This window comes from Nipponia nippon, unplaced genomic scaffold (genome assembly GCF_047370975.1).
Source record: "Nipponia nippon isolate SJK-2023a ecotype South Korea unplaced genomic scaffold, ASM4737097v1 scaffold_22, whole genome shotgun sequence".
Lineage (NCBI taxonomy): Eukaryota > Metazoa > Chordata > Aves > Pelecaniformes > Threskiornithidae > Nipponia > Nipponia nippon.
This window is the reverse complement of record NW_028262339.1, coordinates 3,172,255-3,189,931: the sequence shown is the minus strand read 5'-3', so window position 1 is coordinate 3,189,931 and position 17,677 is coordinate 3,172,255.

The following is a 17,677-nucleotide window of genomic DNA, read 5'->3' as shown; positions in this document are numbered from 1 at the left end:
AAAATCCTTTCCCATCTCTTTTTCTTTCTTCTATGGCTGAGTGGCTTTAGACTCTCTGCTACTCAGCCCGGGTTTCTTTGGCATGTACTATCATGCCACATTAGTGTGCAGGTACTGAAATAGTCTTAATATGTTACTTTTACCAGCTCACTGAGGGAACATCAGAAAATTTTTGGACAGTACTGGCCTAGATTCAAACCAGGCTCACAAAGAGATTCAAAAAATCAGAGCTGGTCCTATGCCACCCTCATTCATGAATCTGTTGCTTTGAAAAATTTCAGTGAAAACCTGAAAAAGAGCCTGGAGAAGGCCAAGGGAGGGATCTAGCAGCTGCTTTCAGCTACCTAAGACTCTTCTCAGAGATGCGCAGTCAAGGACCACAGGCCACAGGCACAGGTTGCAGCAAGAGAAGCTCACTGTTCAGAGAGGCTGCTGAGTCTCCATCCTTGGACATGTTCAAAACACAACTGAGCAAGTTCCTAAGTAACCTAATGCAACTTCAAAGCTGGCCCTGCTTCAGTGAGGAGGCTGGACTGGGCAACCTTCGTTGCTTGAATGTTAAAAGCAATTTCTTATATGTTACCCCAGTAAATACCCAAAACAAGACCCTTTCCACAACAAGACCCTTTTAATATTTTACAAGGAAAAATATATCTCAAATATACTGGTAAATTATCTGCCGATATTAGATTCCTCTTAATTCTGATATTTAACACAGTAACCTCAATCAAATAGAAAAAATATGTTTCTGTTGTAAAAAAGGTTCAGGTTTTCACAGAAATAATTCCCGTGAAGACAAAATCTCAGAACCATAAACCATAACATAATCATAACATAAACCATAATGTAAACCATATATCCAGAAATAATATCTGATCAATCAAAATAAATATTTTTTTTGCTATCTCAGTTTTTCAATACTTCTGTTCTGTAGCTAGCAGAAATATCTATAATCCAATTATGTAAAAAAGCTTATTATTGGGCTTTAGCTTCATTTTGAAGAAGGCAGCAAGAACATTCTGACATTTTCAAAACATTTCCTAATGTACAAAAAGGCTTACAAGAAATTTATCAGAACTGGTGACCTCCTAGAAAATATTTTTGTTTTGGGTAGTCTCTTTTTCTGATGAAAAAAATTTCCAATTGTGAAATAGTTTCCAATCAGCTCTTCTGAGAACCCTATAAAAATTGAACTGTTACTGCTTGACAATAAAGACAGATTTATAAAAGCCTGTTGCAGCAGAAATTCCTGTTTGGCCTTCTATATGTATCTGATAGAACTATCTAGACTATATGAAAGTTACCTCTCTCTCCCCTTCACTTTCCCTCTCCTTCTTTGTCCTTCGATGTGCAGTCACTCACATATTGAATTGTGGAATTAAGATTCTATACAAATTATTTAAGCTTGGAGAATTGCTTTCACCTTAGTTAAAGCTGCTTGCACAATCTTTTTGTCCTCATTTTGCCTCAGTATTCTGTTTGCAATACATATGAATGTTTGCAGTGCTATAATTGCCAGCAGCCCTAGGCAGGATCATCTCTGCCTTGTGCTGTAAAGGCACCACAAGAAAGCATGCCTGCTCATGGAAAGTTTCATAAAAGGAGCTCGTGGAGTCATGGCCTGATTCTTCAATAACCAGAAACTTTTCTCTATGACAGTTATTCACATACATAAATGCTTGCAGAAACCAAGCAGCAACAACAAAGCATCAAGACTAGAAGTGGAGATACATCAAAAATACCAGCAGAATGGTTTTGCTGAGCACTTTACAGCCAGATGCATATCCAAACTAGAGCATCTGAGATTTGCAACACAAACAGGAAGACAGGATCTCTCCTAAAATGTAATACATTTAGTTTTATACAGGTAAAGCAGGTGAGCAGTGCTAGTATGTATGTTGTATGTATGTATGTATGTTGTAGTCCTGGCTGGATCAAGAAAAAGCACAGCAACAGAGAGAAAGGGGGAAGGAGAGAAGTAGATTTGTATATGTCATGGTCTGCATCATTGGCTTGCTGCACTCTCCAATGGTAGTAGAGCTGTTCCAGGGCTACTGGAATAGTGGAATCTACTTGGGACCTCTTTATGGTACAGGTTGCACAAATATTTTATTATAACTGCTGACATCTGTTGCTGATGTGCATATAATATGTGAAATGCTTTGGGATAGATAAGGTGAACTGAGCTGTATAAAGTCATTTCAGATATTTTTTTTCTGCTTCTTTTATTCTAAGCAGATCATATTCCTAACCTATAAACATAAACACAGGAGGGATAAAAAGGTACTTTAAAATGTTAAAGACATTTTCATTTTCTTTTATTAAGTCATTTATTACAAATTCATTGCAAGCTTTAAGACTTAGAAGTAATTTAAGATTTAAAGCAGTGTTTAGAAGAAATGGTTACTTGAGTTTGATCTTATCTTACTCTGTCAAGTTATTGGAATTTGTCACGAGGTGGGCGATGCAGAAGACAGGCTATTTCAATGCAATGCAGTTTTCTTTCTCTCCTGTTAAACTGTGAAGATAAATTTAACATCTGCACACAAAAACTGAGAGTTTCTATCTGAACTCCTGCTATCATGAGTTGTAGCAACTTAAAAGGACCTGTCAGTGGAATTAATGGAAAAAGTATTTGACAGGATAGACTCCAGTCAGTGAAAATGAAAAAATAATAGAACTACTTCAGTGAACTTCACATGAAATAGTAGAAAAATAATCACCCAAGTATGGAAAACACCACCTCCGTACAAGTATTGGGGTCCTTTGGATGTAAGTCTGATGAAAAAAAAAAGTACAGAATATGGTTTTGATTATAGATGAATGTCGTGGCTTAACCCCAGCCAGCAACTAAGCACCACACAGCCGCTCGCTCACTCCCCCCCGGTGGGATGGGGGGAGAATCAGAAGGGTAAAAGTGAGAAAACTCATGGGTTGAGATAAAGACAGTTTAATGGGTAAAGCAAAAGCCGCGCGCGCAAGCAAAGCAAAGCAAGGAATTCATTCACTACTTCCCATCGGCAGGCAGGTGTTCAGCCATCCTCAGGAAAGCAGGGCTCCATCACGCGTAACGGTTACTTGAGAAGACAAACGCCATCATGCCGAACGTCCCCCCCTTCCTTCTTCTTCCCCCAGCTTATATACTGAGCATGACGTCATATGGTATGGAATAGCCCTTTGGCCAGTCTGGGTCAGCTGTCCTAGCTATGCTCCCTCCCAGCTTCTTATGCACCTGGCAGAGCATGGGAAGCTGAAAAGTCCTTGACTAGTGTAACCTCTGCTCAGCAAAAACCAAAACATCAGTGCGTTATCAACATTATTCTCATCCTAAATCCAAAACACAGCGCTCTACCAGCTACTAAGAAGAAAACTAACTCTATCCCAGCTGAAACCAGGACAGTATCCACCCCTTATTCCATACCATTTACTTCATGCTCAGGTCCCACATTATCCAATACATCCTCATTAACCACCACCCCACTTATTTTATGGACCACCCCTGTAAAATGTCTGTAAAATGTCCATAAACATCCACAAATGTCCACATAATGTCCATTAAGTTCATTTAGTCCGTGACTTTGGGCTCCATCTGTGATGGTGGTCGCTCAGGACAGGAGAGGTGGTGTGTTGCGTGGAGTTATTGGGCACCAAACCAGCTCAGGTTGGGTCACTGCTGCACTTGCACTGCTTCATGTAAGGCTGCTTCTCCATTGGTTCAGGTGGTTCCTGGTATGGTAATTCCTATAACATGCAACTCAGATCATGGGTTACAACAATTTAAAGGTATTTCCATTACAATCTCCACCCCTGGCCCCTTTGGGTCAGGATTAACATTGCAAGGAACTCCTCCCCTTGCTCCTAGCCTGGCTAGCAACAAGGGGTTCCTGCTATAGTAATTCCCACAACATGCAACTCAAATCCCGGGTTACAACAATTTAAAGGTATTTCCATTACAATCTCCACCCCTGGCCCCTTTGGACCAGACCATTGGGCTTAACACTGCAATGGACTCCTCCCCTTGCCCCTGCTCCGGCTTGGACTTATCCACAGACTGCAGTCCCTTAGGGGTTTACCTGCTCCAAGTGGAGCCTTGTCTATGAGCCACAGTCTCTCCAGGGGTATACCTGCTGCGGCATGGATTTATCCACAGCCACAGTCACTTAGAGTTGCACCTGTTCCCGCATGGCCTTCTCCATGGGCCACAATGCTTTCAGAGATATACCTGCTCCAGCATGGCCTTGCCCGCAGCCACAGTCTCTTCAGAAGTAAACTTGCTCCACCATGGCCTTACCCGCAGGCACAGTCTCTTCAGAAGTAAACTTGCTCCACCGTGGCCTTACCCGCGACCTTGGCATTATCAGCACCAACAGCTATAAATTCAATCTAGCACATTCCAATTAAATCTGTGATTATCTCAAACCCTTCGAGCCCCACGTTGGGCACCAAAAAGGACTGTCATGGTTTAACCCCAGCCAGCAACTAAGCACCACACAGCCGCTCACTCGCTCCCCCCCGGTGGGATGGGGGAGAGAATCAGAAGGGTAAAAGGGAGAAAACTCATGGGTTGAGATAAAGACAGTTTAACGGGTAACGCAAAAGCCGCGCGCGCAAGCAAAGCAAAGCAAGGAATTCATTCACTACTTCCCATCGGCAGGCAGGTGTTCAGCCATCCTCAGGAAAGCAGGGCTCCATCACGCGTAACGGTTACTTGGGAAGACAAACGCCATCACGCCGAACGTCCCCCCCTTCCTTCTTCTTCCCCCAGCTTATTTACTGAGCATGATGTCATATGGTATGGAATAGCCCTTTGGCCAGCCTGGGTCAGCTGTCCTAGCTATGCTCCCTCCCAGCTTCTTATGCACCTGGCAGAGCATGGGAAGCTGAAAAGTCCTTGACTAGTGTAACCTCTGCTCAGCAAAAACCAAAACATCAGCGCGTTATCAACATTATTCTCATCCTAAATCCAAAACACAGCGCTCTACCAGCTACTAAGAAGAAAACTAACTCTATCCCAGCTGAAACCAGGACAATGAATTTCTGTGTATGTTGATACACATGTTGGGAGGCTGCAAAAAATCAGAGAGCAGAAGCCAACATACAGCTATTAATGTCCTTGTAGCATGATCCTAAGAAAACAAAAGAAAGTGAGAAAGACAGAACTTGCTTGACAGGCAGGATTTTAAGGATAAACTGGTATTTAGAGGGAGACCTTGTACAATGCTCAAACAACTCTCTCCTGCTGAGTGAGGTCTACTGTGCTTGGAGAAATTGGAGTGTATATATTTCCATTTCATCATTAATCCCTCTTCCTAAAGAAACAACCCAAAAGCCTGCATTTTAGCTCATTGTTCAGGCTAGTAAAAAAAAAGAAAAGAGAAAAACCAGAAAAGTATCATTGTAACTAAATATTTGAAGGATCCCTTTGTGTCACATAGGATGGAAACACACACCTTGTACAAACTGCAGAAGAGAGATTTGTGAAAGGATTACACAATGCAAAAGCTGAATCTCACCGTGCAATTCTTATTTACAACCATGCTAGTTTTCAGGAAAAAAATTATTTGTCCTCTTTTCAAACAGACCAGAATTCAATGACAGATATGTGTGAAGATAGAATTGAAGACCTGAGCTATCATGCAAGAGTTAAACTTAGCTTGAAAACAACTTTCTGCCAGGGTTTTAACATAATTCAGATAAGTTCACATATCATTAGGTACCATTACCTATCCTCCCACTTTGCAGTATCCCAAGATGGGGGAATGTGAACAGGGTAATATAAAGTTTTCAACTCAAATATTCCTCCTGAATTTTTCAGATGTTTCAAGATCCATGGAAATGTCCAAGAGGCATCAAAACATACTAATTGCGATAAAACCTTTCAAGCTGCTTTTTCTGCTATGTCTATCACTACCTCAGTGTGTAACTCCTGATTAGTTACAGGTTTCTGTCAGAAAATCAAGTATTCACCAGCTGTGTGCCTCACCATTTTATTTTCATGAGAGATGAAGTATCCATTTTGAAGTACCACAGGCAAAATATTTTAAAGAGATTTAAGTTTCTAGTTTTCACTAATATCAATGGGCATGGAGCACCTAAATATCTCTTAAAATCTGACCACTTGTACTGGCTTTTTTTTTTTTCCTGGCAAATTATCTTTGAGCTTTCTGAAAAAAAAAAATAGAATAATTAAAGAAAGTAGAGATTTCTCTTGAAATTTTCTGTTAGCTGAAAACTCACTTTCAATTGCAAAACAGTTTGAAATAATCCTTTGACCGTTTCCCTACACAATATTTTTTCCTAAAAGCCATATCAGATGGGCAGCAGAAAATGATACATATACTTTCAGGACCATTATTAAGTCTGAAAAATCCTGAATGGAGTACTGCGGTCTTCTTTGACAGGTCATCCACAAAACACACCAGGTCTTTCCAATCTTTCTGCTTTCTCACACAGTTTGTAGCATGATGATACTGTCTTTCATATTAAGACAGCCCTCATTTTTATATAACTGTCAACAAGTTTGTATATCAGCTGAGAAAATTTTGCTGAATTTTAGGGTGACTGCTAAAAATTTTCCTTTTTTTTATTATCCCAAGGAAAACAGACTATTGAGGAAATGAATCTGTCATTGGAATAAAGTAGACTTTTAAAGAAATCCTTCTATCTAGCGCAAAGCAACTTATCTGCAAAAAAGAATTTTGCTCTCAGAATTTATCATCTGTCCAACTTCCCTACCACTTCATCTGCAGATTTTCTCAGATGGTTTAAGTTTCACCCTGTATACCCTTCTAAGTCAATAAAAAGATAGGCTGTTATTTACATAAAGGAGTATAGTGAATAGGACATCCTGGATATATTAAATCTGGCAAGTGAATTTTCTTTGATCGTTCATGGTTTTTTTGTGATGATTTCCATCCAATATCCAAGTGAACAAAAAGTGAATTGTCTATTCATACATTCCCCTAGTCACAAATACCGCATATGTTATACCGAGGATATTGTTATATGAGATCAAACACTGTTCTACATCATATAAGGACACAGTTTCTGAGAAATCTCCAAAGCTCTGATATTGAAACATTGTTATCCAGCCATACAGTAATTCACCACTGTTAACTTCTCTGTATGCATATGCAATTGCATGTCCAAAGAAGGACAACGAAGCTGGTGAAGGGTCTAGAGAACAAGTCTTATGAGGAGCGGCTGAGGGAACTGGGGTTGTTTAGTTTGGAGAAGAGAAGGCTCAGGGGACACCTTATTGCTCTCTACAACTACCTGAAAGGAGGTTGTAGTGAGGTGGGGGTCGGTCTCTTCTCCCAAGTAACAAGCAATAGGACGAGAGGAAACGGCCTCAAGTTGCACCAGGGTAAGTTTAGGTTGGATATTAGGAAAAATTTCTTCACCGAAAGGGTTGTCAAGCATTGGAACAGGCTACCCAGGGAAGTGGTTGAGTCTCCATCCCTGGAGGTATTTAAAGAACGGATAGATGTGGTGCTCGAGGACATGGTTTAGTGGTGGACTTGGCAGTGCTAGGTTAATGGTTGGACTCGATGATCTTAAAAATCTTTTCCAGTCTAAACGATTCTATGATTCTATGACAAAATAAAATTAAACATCAATGTTTTGCAGGTAAATTGCCATTTTCTTGGAATGATATCATCTCAGAAAGGAACAAGAATAAATTTCTCTTTATTCCCATCTTCTCCTGTTCTATTAGTTCTCCGTAAATTGTTAATGTTTCTCAGGAATGGCAAGCCAAGGAGGATTTTTCAAGCCATCTTCTGTACTATTAATTGCTTATTATTCAGTCTTAAATAAAGATCACTTTGTGTCCTTCATGTGAACACCACCTCTAAAAAAATCAAGCCTTCTGTCTCCAATACTAGACACCTGATGAAACCAACAGGAATTTAGGGCTTTTGAATATTACCCTACATTTTTATTCACTGAAAACTCTTGCTCAGTTTTAATTTTTCCAATTATATAATGTTGTACTTCAGCTTCCGCTGGCATGTGCTTAGTTAACATCAGCAATGTAGAAAAGATGAAAAGTGAAAGGAAGTGTCCTGGTGTCAGCTGGGATAGAGTTAATTTTCTTCCTGGTAGCTGGTATAGTGCTGTGTTTTGGATTTAGGATGAGAATAATGTTGATAACACACTGATGTTTTAGTTGTTGCTAAGTAGGGCTTACACTAGTCAAGGACTTTTCAGCTTCCCATGCTCTGCCAGGTGCACAAGAAGCTGGGAGGGGGCACAGCCAGGACAGCTGACCCAGACTGGCCAAAGGGCTATTCCGTACCATATGACATCATGCTCAGTATATTAACTGAGGGGAGTTGGCTGGGGTGCAGCGATCGCTGCTCGGCAATGGGCTGAGCATCAGTTGGCTGGATAGTTGTGAGTGGCAGGGTGTGTGGGAGAGTATGGGCAAGTACGTAGGACAGTGGGCACCTCCAGTGTTTTGGAACTTCACCCCTGAACAAGTGCAGAATCCTGAAAAACTTGTAAAGTGTTTGGAAAAAGTATGTTGTCACCCTGGCAATTGTAGGGAGACACAAATCACCGCAATGTGCTGGGGCCTGGCCCATGCCTACTGAGCCCAATTAAACACTACTCAGAACCTTCAAGGAGAAGAGAAGGTCTCTGGATCTGGCAACAAAATGACAGGCACTGTGGCTACGCCAGCCCTGGCGACAGGCACTGCGGCTACGCCAGACCCTGCAACATGCACTGTGGCTGCGCCAGACCCTGCAAGAGGCGCTGTGGCTATGCCAGAGAACCAACCCATGCCAGTATCAGTTGCCCCTATACAGAGGAAAAAATACATGAGAAAATCAACTTGTTTAGTAACGGCTGATGATGAACCAGAGCCATGACAATAACAGGAGGAGGAAGAGGCAGAACCCATAAATGAGATGGTAACCACCTGATCCCCGTCCCTGAATGAGCTGTGAGATATGCGAAAAGATTTCAGTCCTTGTCCAGGCGAGCACATTGTCACCTGGCTGCTCCGATGCTGGGATAACAGGGCCAGTAGCCTGGAATTAGAGGGTAGGGAAGCCAAGCAGCTGGGATCCCTTTCTAGGGAAGGGGGCATTGACAAAGCAATTGGAAAAGGGGCACAAGCCCTCAGCCTCTGGAGGCGACTCCTGTCAGGCATGAAGGAAAGGTGTCCCTTCAAGGAAGATGTGATATGTCACCCAGGCAAGTGGACCACCATGGAGAGAGGTATCCAGTACCTGAGGGAATTAGCCATGCTAGAGGTGATTTATAATGACCTGGACAATGAGCAGGTATCCAAAGATCCAGATGAGGTCCAGTGCACACGACCCATGTGGCGGAAGTTTGTACGGAGTGCACCATCATCACATGCAAACTCATTGGCAATAATGACCTGGAAAGATGAAGAGGGACAGACGGTGGATGAACTGGCTGGCCAACTCCGACAATATGAAGAAAGTCTCTCTTCCTCCCTATGGGCCTGCGTATCAGCTGTGGAGAAACTGCCTGACATGCTAGCTGAGAAATTATCCCGGGAGTTCCAGCGATTCAAAAAGGACATGTCCTACTCCTCACCTGTACAGACCAGTATCTCAGCCATTTAGGAGTAAGCGTCCCTCTGCTCAAGAGAGAAGATATAGTGGATACACACCACCACCATGGGCCACCCTGTGGTTTTATCTGCGTGACCACGGAGAGGACATGAGGAAGTGGGATGGAAAATCTACCTCGACCCTAGAGGCATGGGTATGTGAGCTGCAAGGAAAAACAACTACAAAAGGTGGCTCTCCCAGGAGAGTTGCGGCTCCAGTTTCCAGTGAGCAGATCCCCAGACAGAGTAGAAGGGCTGATTTTGCTTCTGATCTTAACAAAGGGACTTTTGACTCGCATTTACAAGAAGTTAGTAACGAATGCTATGACCAGGACTAGAGGGGCCCTGCCTCCAGCCAGGTGGAGGAAAGGGACAACCGGGTGTACTGGACTGTGTGGATTCGATGGCCTGGCACATCAGACCCACAGGAGTATAAGGCTCTAGTGGACACCGGTGCACAGTGTACCCTAATGCCATCAAACTATAAAGGGGCAGAACCCATCTGTATTTCTGGAGTGACAGGGGGATCCCAACAGCTGACTGTATTGGAGGCCGAAGTGAGCTCAACCGGGAAGGAGTGCCAGAAGCACCCCATTGTGACTGGCCCAGAGGCCCCGTGCATCCTTGGCATAGATTACCTCAGGAGAGGGTATTTCAAGGACCCAAAAGGGTACCGGTGGGCTTTTGGTGTAGCTGCCTTGGAGACGGAGGAAATTAAACAGCTGTCCACCTTGCCTGGTCTCTCAAAGGACCCTTCTATTGTGGGGTTGCTGAGGGTCAAAGAACAACAGGTGCCAATCGCTACCACAATGGTGCACTGGCAGCAATATTGCACCAACAGAGACTCCCTGATTCCCATCCATAAGCTGATTCGTCGACTGGAGAGCCAAGGAGTGATCAGCAGGAGTTGCTGTCCCTTTAACATTCCCATATGGCCAGTGCAAAAGTCTAATGGAGAGTGGAGACTAACAGTAGACTATTGGGGCCTGAACAAAGTTATGCCATCACTGAGTGCTGCCATACTGGACATGCTAGAACTTCAATATGAATTGGAGTCAAAGGCAGCCCAGTGGTATGCCACAACTGATATCGCTAATGCATTTTTCTCAATCCCTTTGGCGGCAGAGTGCAGGCTGCAGTTTGCTTTCACTTGGAGGGGGGTCCAGTACACCCGAAATCGACTGCCCCAGGGGTGGAAACACAGCCCCACCATTTGCCATGGACTGATCCAGGCTGCACTGGAACAGGGTGGGGCTCCGGAACACCTGCAATACATTGATGACATCATTGTGTGGGGCAACACAGCAGAAGAAGTTTTTGAGAAAGGGAAGAAAACTCCAAATCTTTCTGAAGGCCGGCTTTGCCATAAAACAAAGTAAGGTCAAGGGACCTACACAGGAGATCCAGTTTTTAGGAATAAAATGGCAAGATGGACATTGTCAGATCTCAATGGATGTGATCAACAAAATAACAACCATGTCTCCACCAACCAGCAAAAAGGAAACACAAGCTTTCTTGGGTGTTGTGGGTTTTTGGAGAATGCATATTCCAAATTACAGTCTGATTGTAAGCCCTCTCTATCAAGTGACCCAGAAGAACAATTTCAAAAGGGATTGTCGTGGTTTAACCCCAGCCAGCAACTAAGCACCACGCAGCCGCTCGCTCACTCCCCCCCTGCCCCAGTGGGATGGCGGAGAGAATTGGAAGAGTAAAAGTGAGAAAACTCATGGGTTGAGATAAAGACAGTTTAATAGGGAAAGCAAAAGCCACCCGCACAAGCAAAGCAAAGCAAGGAATTCATTCACTACTTCCCATCATCAGGCAGGTGTTCAGCCATCTCCAGGAAAACAGGGCTCAGTCACGCATAATGGTTACTTGGGAAGACAAACGCCATCATGCCGAACGTCCCCCCCTTCCTTCTTCTTCCCCCAGTTTATATACTGAGCATGACGTCATATGGTATGGAATAGCCCTTTGGCCAGTCTGGGTCAGCCCCCCCGGCTGTGCTCCCTCCCAGCTTCTTATGCACCTGGCAGAGCATGGGAAGCTGAAAAGTCCTTGACTAGTGTAAACTCTGCTCAGCAAGAACCAAAACAGCAGTGTGTTATCAACATTATTCTCATCCTAAATCCAAACCACAGCACTATACCAGCTACTAAGAAGAAAACTAACTCTATCCCAGCTGAAACCAGGACAGGGCCCTGAGCAACGACAAGCTTATGAACAAATTAAACAGGAGATAGTTCATGAAGTAGCCCTTGGGCCAGTCCGGGCAGGACAAGATGTAAAAAATGTGCTCTACTTCGCAGCTGGGGTGAAGGGCCCTACCTGGAGCCTCTGGCAGAAAGCACCAGGGGAGACTCGAGGTCGACCCCTAGGGTTTTGGAGTCGGGGATACAGAGGATCCAAGGCTGGCTATACTCCAACTGAAAAAGAGATATTGGCAGCATATGAAGGGGTTCGAGCCGCTTTGGAAGTGGTTGGTACTGAAGCACAGCTCCTCCTGGCACCCCGACTGCCGGTGCTGGGCTGGATGTTCAAAGGGAGGGTCCCCTGTACACATCATGCAACTGATGCTACGTGGAATAAGTGGGTCGCACTGATCACACAACAGGCTCGAATAGGAAACCCCAGTTGCCCAGGAATCTTGGAAGTGATCATGGACTGGCCAGAAGGCAGAGATTTTGGAATATCACCAGAGGAGGAGATGACGCATGCTGAGGAGGTCCCACTGTATAATAAACTGACAGAAAATTAGAAGCAATATGCCCTGTTCACTGATGGGTCCTGTCGTCTTGTGGGGAAGCATCGGAGGTGGAAAGCTGCTGTGTGGAGTCCTGTACGACAAGTGGCAGAAACTGCTGAAGGAGAAGGTGAATCGAGTCAGTTTGCAGAGGTGAAAGCCATCCACCTGGCTTTAGATATTGCTGAATGAGAAAAATAGCCAATGCTCTATCTCTGTACTGACTCATGGAGGGTGGCAAATGCCCTGTGGGGGTGGTTACAGCAATGGAAGCAGAGCAACTGGCAGCGCAGAGGCAAACCCATCTGGGATGCCGCATTGTGGCAAGATATTTCTGCCCGGCTAGAGAACCTGGTTGTAAAAGTACGTCACGTAGATGCTCATGTACCCAAGAGTCGGGCCACTGAAGAACATCAAAACAACCAGCAGGTGGATCAGGCTGCTAAGATTGAAGTGGCTCAGGTGGGTCTGGACTGGCAACAGAATTCCTTGCTTTGCTTTGCTTGTGCACGCGGCTTTTGCTTTCCCTATTAAACTGTCTTTATCTCAACCCGTTAGTTTTCTCACTTTTACTCTTCCAATTCTCTCCCCCATCCCACCGCGGGGGGGGGGGGGGCGAGGGGGGGAAGTGAGCGAGCACCTGTGTGGTGCTTAGTTGCTGGCTGTGGTTAAAGTATGACAGGAAGCAACTCTGATAAGTACATACAGAGTTGATGTTAGCACAACTTGACCATTCAAGCTCGAAGGCAGAGATGGTTCTGAGGCTGACATTATTTGCAGGTATGCCCCAAGATCTTTCATTTATATGAGAGTACCATTTATGTAAACAATTTCAGTTTACATATAAAACACCCAAAAATCAAATATCCCTTTACTTGATGCCAGGGTTTTGTCTCAGTTCCCATCATGCTGTACAGCTCACTGAGTCACTGTGAGTTCTGTTTTTTTTTCCTCGTGTTGCCTCACACCAAGGTTTGTCTTTGAGCTTTAACAGTTCCATGAGTTTCATTATGAGTCAATCATCTTAAAATCCCTATGAAGACATCTAATTCAAATAAGCTTTCCATTTCAGTTCTAGCACAGTTAGAAAAAAAAACGGTTACTGGGTACTCTGCCATTGGTGCCAAAAAAATTAACTTTATTTATTTCCTTTATTCTAATAGAGCTCCCAACTCTACACTACGTATATAACAGCTAGTAAGAAGGATGCATTATACTGATCTTTATTAGATATGTAATATGAATTTTCCTGGAATATATATGAAGGACAATTTATGAGAAAAATCCAGGCATATTATAGGGGTTTTGTACAGGGACTACATGTAATCCTAGCCAGTTTCTTGTAAGATTATTTTTTAATCTGATAAAGTCACTTAAGAGCATTAGCAAGTGCCAAAGGTCTGATATAGTACAGTAAATCAGGTTATACTTCACAAGATCATTAAAACAAAGGTACTACAGTAGGAATCACATCCACTAAATGTTGAACAGCCAAATACAAATATCGTTCATTATACTATACCAGATGAAAAAACTCACTATCCTAAAGAAAAAGATACACTCTACAACACATTCTAATATCATAGAACCATAGAATTGTTAAGGTTGGAAAAGACCCTTAAGATCATCGAGTCCAACCATTAACCTATCACTGACAAGTTGTCCTGGTTTCAGCTGGGATAGAGTTAATTTTCGTCTTGGTAGCCGTTATGGGGCTGTGTTTTGGATTTAGGATGAGAACAATGTCGATGATACACTGATGCTTTGGTTCTTGCTAAGTAGTGCTAAGCTGTTGCTAAATAGGCGCTAAGTGGCGCTCACACTAGTCAAGGACTTTTCAGTTTCCCAGGCTCTGCTGGGTGCACAAGAAGCTGGGAGGGGGCACAGCCGGGGGTGGGGTGCTGACCCAGACTGGCCAAGGGGCTATTCCATGCCATATGATGTCATGCTCAGTATATAAGCTGGGGGAAGAAGAAGGAAGGGGGAGACATTGGGCATGATGGCGTTTGTCTTCCCAAGTAACCGTTATGTGTGATGGAGCCCTGGTTTCCTGGGGATGGCTGAACACCTGCCTGCCCATGGGAAGTAGTGAATGAATGCCTTGTTTTGTTTTGTTTTGTTTGCGTGCACGGTTTTTTGCTTTGCCTATTTAACTGTTCTAATTTATTTTACTTCAATTATTAAACTGTTCTTATCTCAACCCACGAGTTTTCTCCCTTTTACCCTTCTGATTCTCTCCCCTATCCCACCGGTGGGGGAGTGAGCGAGCGGCTGCGTGGTGCTTAGTTGCTGGCTGGGGTTAAACCATGACACAAGTCCACCACTAATCCATGTCCTTGAGCACCATGTCTACCCTTCTTTTAAATACCTCCAGGGATGGAGACTCAACCACTTCCCTGGGCAGCCTCCCTGACTACCCTTTCGGTGAAGAAGTTTTTCCTAATATCCAACCTAAACATCCCCTGGCGCACCTTGAGGCCATTTCCTCTCATCCTATCACTTGTTACTTGGGAGAAGAGATCAACCCCCACCTCACTACAACATCCTTCCAGGTAGTTGTAGAGAGCGATAAGGTCTCCCCTCAGCCTCCTCTTCTCCAGGCTAAACAACCCCAGCTCCCTCAGCCGCTCCTCATAAGACTTGGTCTCTAGACCCCTCACCAACCTCATTGCCCTTCTCTGGACACGCTCCAGCACCTCGATTTCCTTCTTGTAGTGAGGGGCCCAAAACTAAACACAGTACTCGAGGTGCGGCCTCACCAGTGCCGAGTACAGGGGCACTATCGCCTCCCTGGTCCTGCTGGCCACACTATTCTTGATACAGGCCAGGATGCCATTGGCCTTCTTGGCCACCTGAGCACACTGCTGGCTCATGTTCAGGCAGCTGTCAACCAACACCCCCAGGTCCTTTTCTGCCAGGCAGCTCTCCAGCCACTCCTCCCCAAGCCTGTAGTGTTGCATGGGGTTGTTGTGACCCAAGTGCAGGACCCAGCACTTAGCCTTGTTGAATCTCATACAGTTGGCCCCGGCCCAATGATCCAGCCTGTCCAGGTCCCTCTGTAGGGCCTTCCTACCCTCCAGCAGATCAACACTTCCACCCAACTTGGTGTCGTCTGCAAACTTCCTGAGGGTGCACTCGATCCCCTCATCCAGATCATCGATAAAGATATTGAACAGGACCAGCCCCAGTACTGAGCCCTGGGGAACACCACTTGTGACTGGCCGCCAACTGCATTTGACTCCATTCACCAGCACTCTCTGGGCTCGGCCGTCCAGCCAGTTTTTAACCCAGCGCAGAGTGCACTTATCCAAGCCGTGAGCAGCCACCTTCTCCAGGAGAATGCTGTGGGAGACTGTGTCAAAGGTCTTACTAATATAACACCCAAGGATACACTCTCCAACTCTCTCTCTAATATAACACATACAGTTATTTTATCCAGAGAGTAAATGAGGCAAGGTACCTCTATTCCCAAATGTCCATTGCAAAGCATCATGCAAGGAGTTCAATAAACACAGAAGCATTTTCAGGACTCATATAACAATGAGTCTGTTGTTGTGTGCACAAACATAGCAGTAAAATACTTGTATTACCATCAAATTGATAATGAAAAAGCGGAGTTCCAGATCAATATTTTTATATCACTGAATTGATTACCATTAAAGAGACTTAATCTGTGTCAAGCTTCTTCACACAACTAATCTTCTCTCAAATGAGTAGAACTACTGAAATGAAATACTAATTAAACCACTGAGATAGGCTTTACAGAGATAATTTATTTTATGAGTCCTATTCTGGGTCGTTCCACACTTCTTACCAGCCGTAGAGAGCTCCCAGCTATCCCTAATGGTGAAAGGTCTAAAAACTCAGACAGGCATTCCCATTGAATTCATCAGTATAATCTGAATTTTAGTTTAACAATAGGAACTAGATTATCCAGTATAACAAAGCAATGTTGATGCCATCTATAGTAATGACACAAGAACACAAAATTCTTAATAAAAGACATGTACAAAATCTATAATAGAAATAATGAAGAACAAAAGGAGTGGGATTCATCACACTTGATTCCTATCATCCAAAATCCAAACTAGGTGTTAACAGTTTTGCATATCTATTTAACAAGGGAATGAAGTGCTGCTGAAACTGCTTGTCTCCATTGACTACAAGAGCACCTTAATACTGTGAACTTAGATCAGACACCTGACTTTTAGCCAAATACAGTCAGGTGAGATGACCTTAATCCTAAGTTTCTAGAGAAAATTCATCGGGTGGGTCTCCTGAAGAAACCAAAAATACATACAAAACATGGAATTTACATACAGAATTTTTTCAGATGTATTTGAGATAACCTGTTGTTCCTCACTGGAACAAGTGCACCCTCAGCAAATTTGCAAATGACACCAAGCTGAGTAGTGCAGTTGACACACCTGTGGGATGGGATGCCATTTGGAGGGACCTGGACAAGCTTGAGAAGTGGGCCCATGTGAACCTCATGAGGTTCAACAAGGCCAAGTGCAAGGTCCTGCACCTGGGTTGGGGCAACCCCTGGTATCAATACAGGCTAGGGGATGAAGGCATTGAAAGCAGCCCTGAGGAGATGGACTTGGGGGTACTGATAGATGAAAAGCTGGACATGAGCCGGCAATGTGTTCTCGCAGCCCAGAAAGCCAACCATATCCTGGGCTGCATCAAAAGGAGTGTGGCCAGCAGGTTGAGGGAGGTGATTCTGCCCCTCTACTCTGCTCTCCTGAGACCCCACCTGCAGTACTGCGTCCAGCTCTGGAGTCCTCAGCATAGGAAAGACATGGACCTGTTGGAGCAGGTCCAGAGGAGGGCCACAAAAATGATCAGAGGGATGGAACACCTCTCCTATGAGGACAGGCTGAGAGAGCTGGGGTTGTTCAGCCTGGAGAAGAGAAGGCTCCAGGGAGACCTTATTGCAGCCTTCCAATATTTAAATAAGGCATACAGGAAAGATGGGGAGGAACTCTTTGTCAGGGAGTGTAGTGATAGGATGAGGGGTAATGGTTTTAAACTAAAGGAGGGTAGATTCAGACTAGATATAAGGAAGAAATTTTTTATGATAAGAGTGGTGAAACACTGGAACAGGTTGCCCAGAGAGGTGGTAGATGCCCCATCCCTGGAAACATTCAAGGACAGGCTAGATGGGGCTCTGAGCATCCTGATGTAGTGGAAGATGTCCCTGCTCATTGCAGGGGGGTTGGACTAGGTGACCTTTAAAGGTCCCTTCCAACCCAAACCATTCTATGATTCCATATAGAAAACTTCTAGGAAACTCAGAAATTATGTACATAAAAAGTCTTTGCAGAATGGACCATATA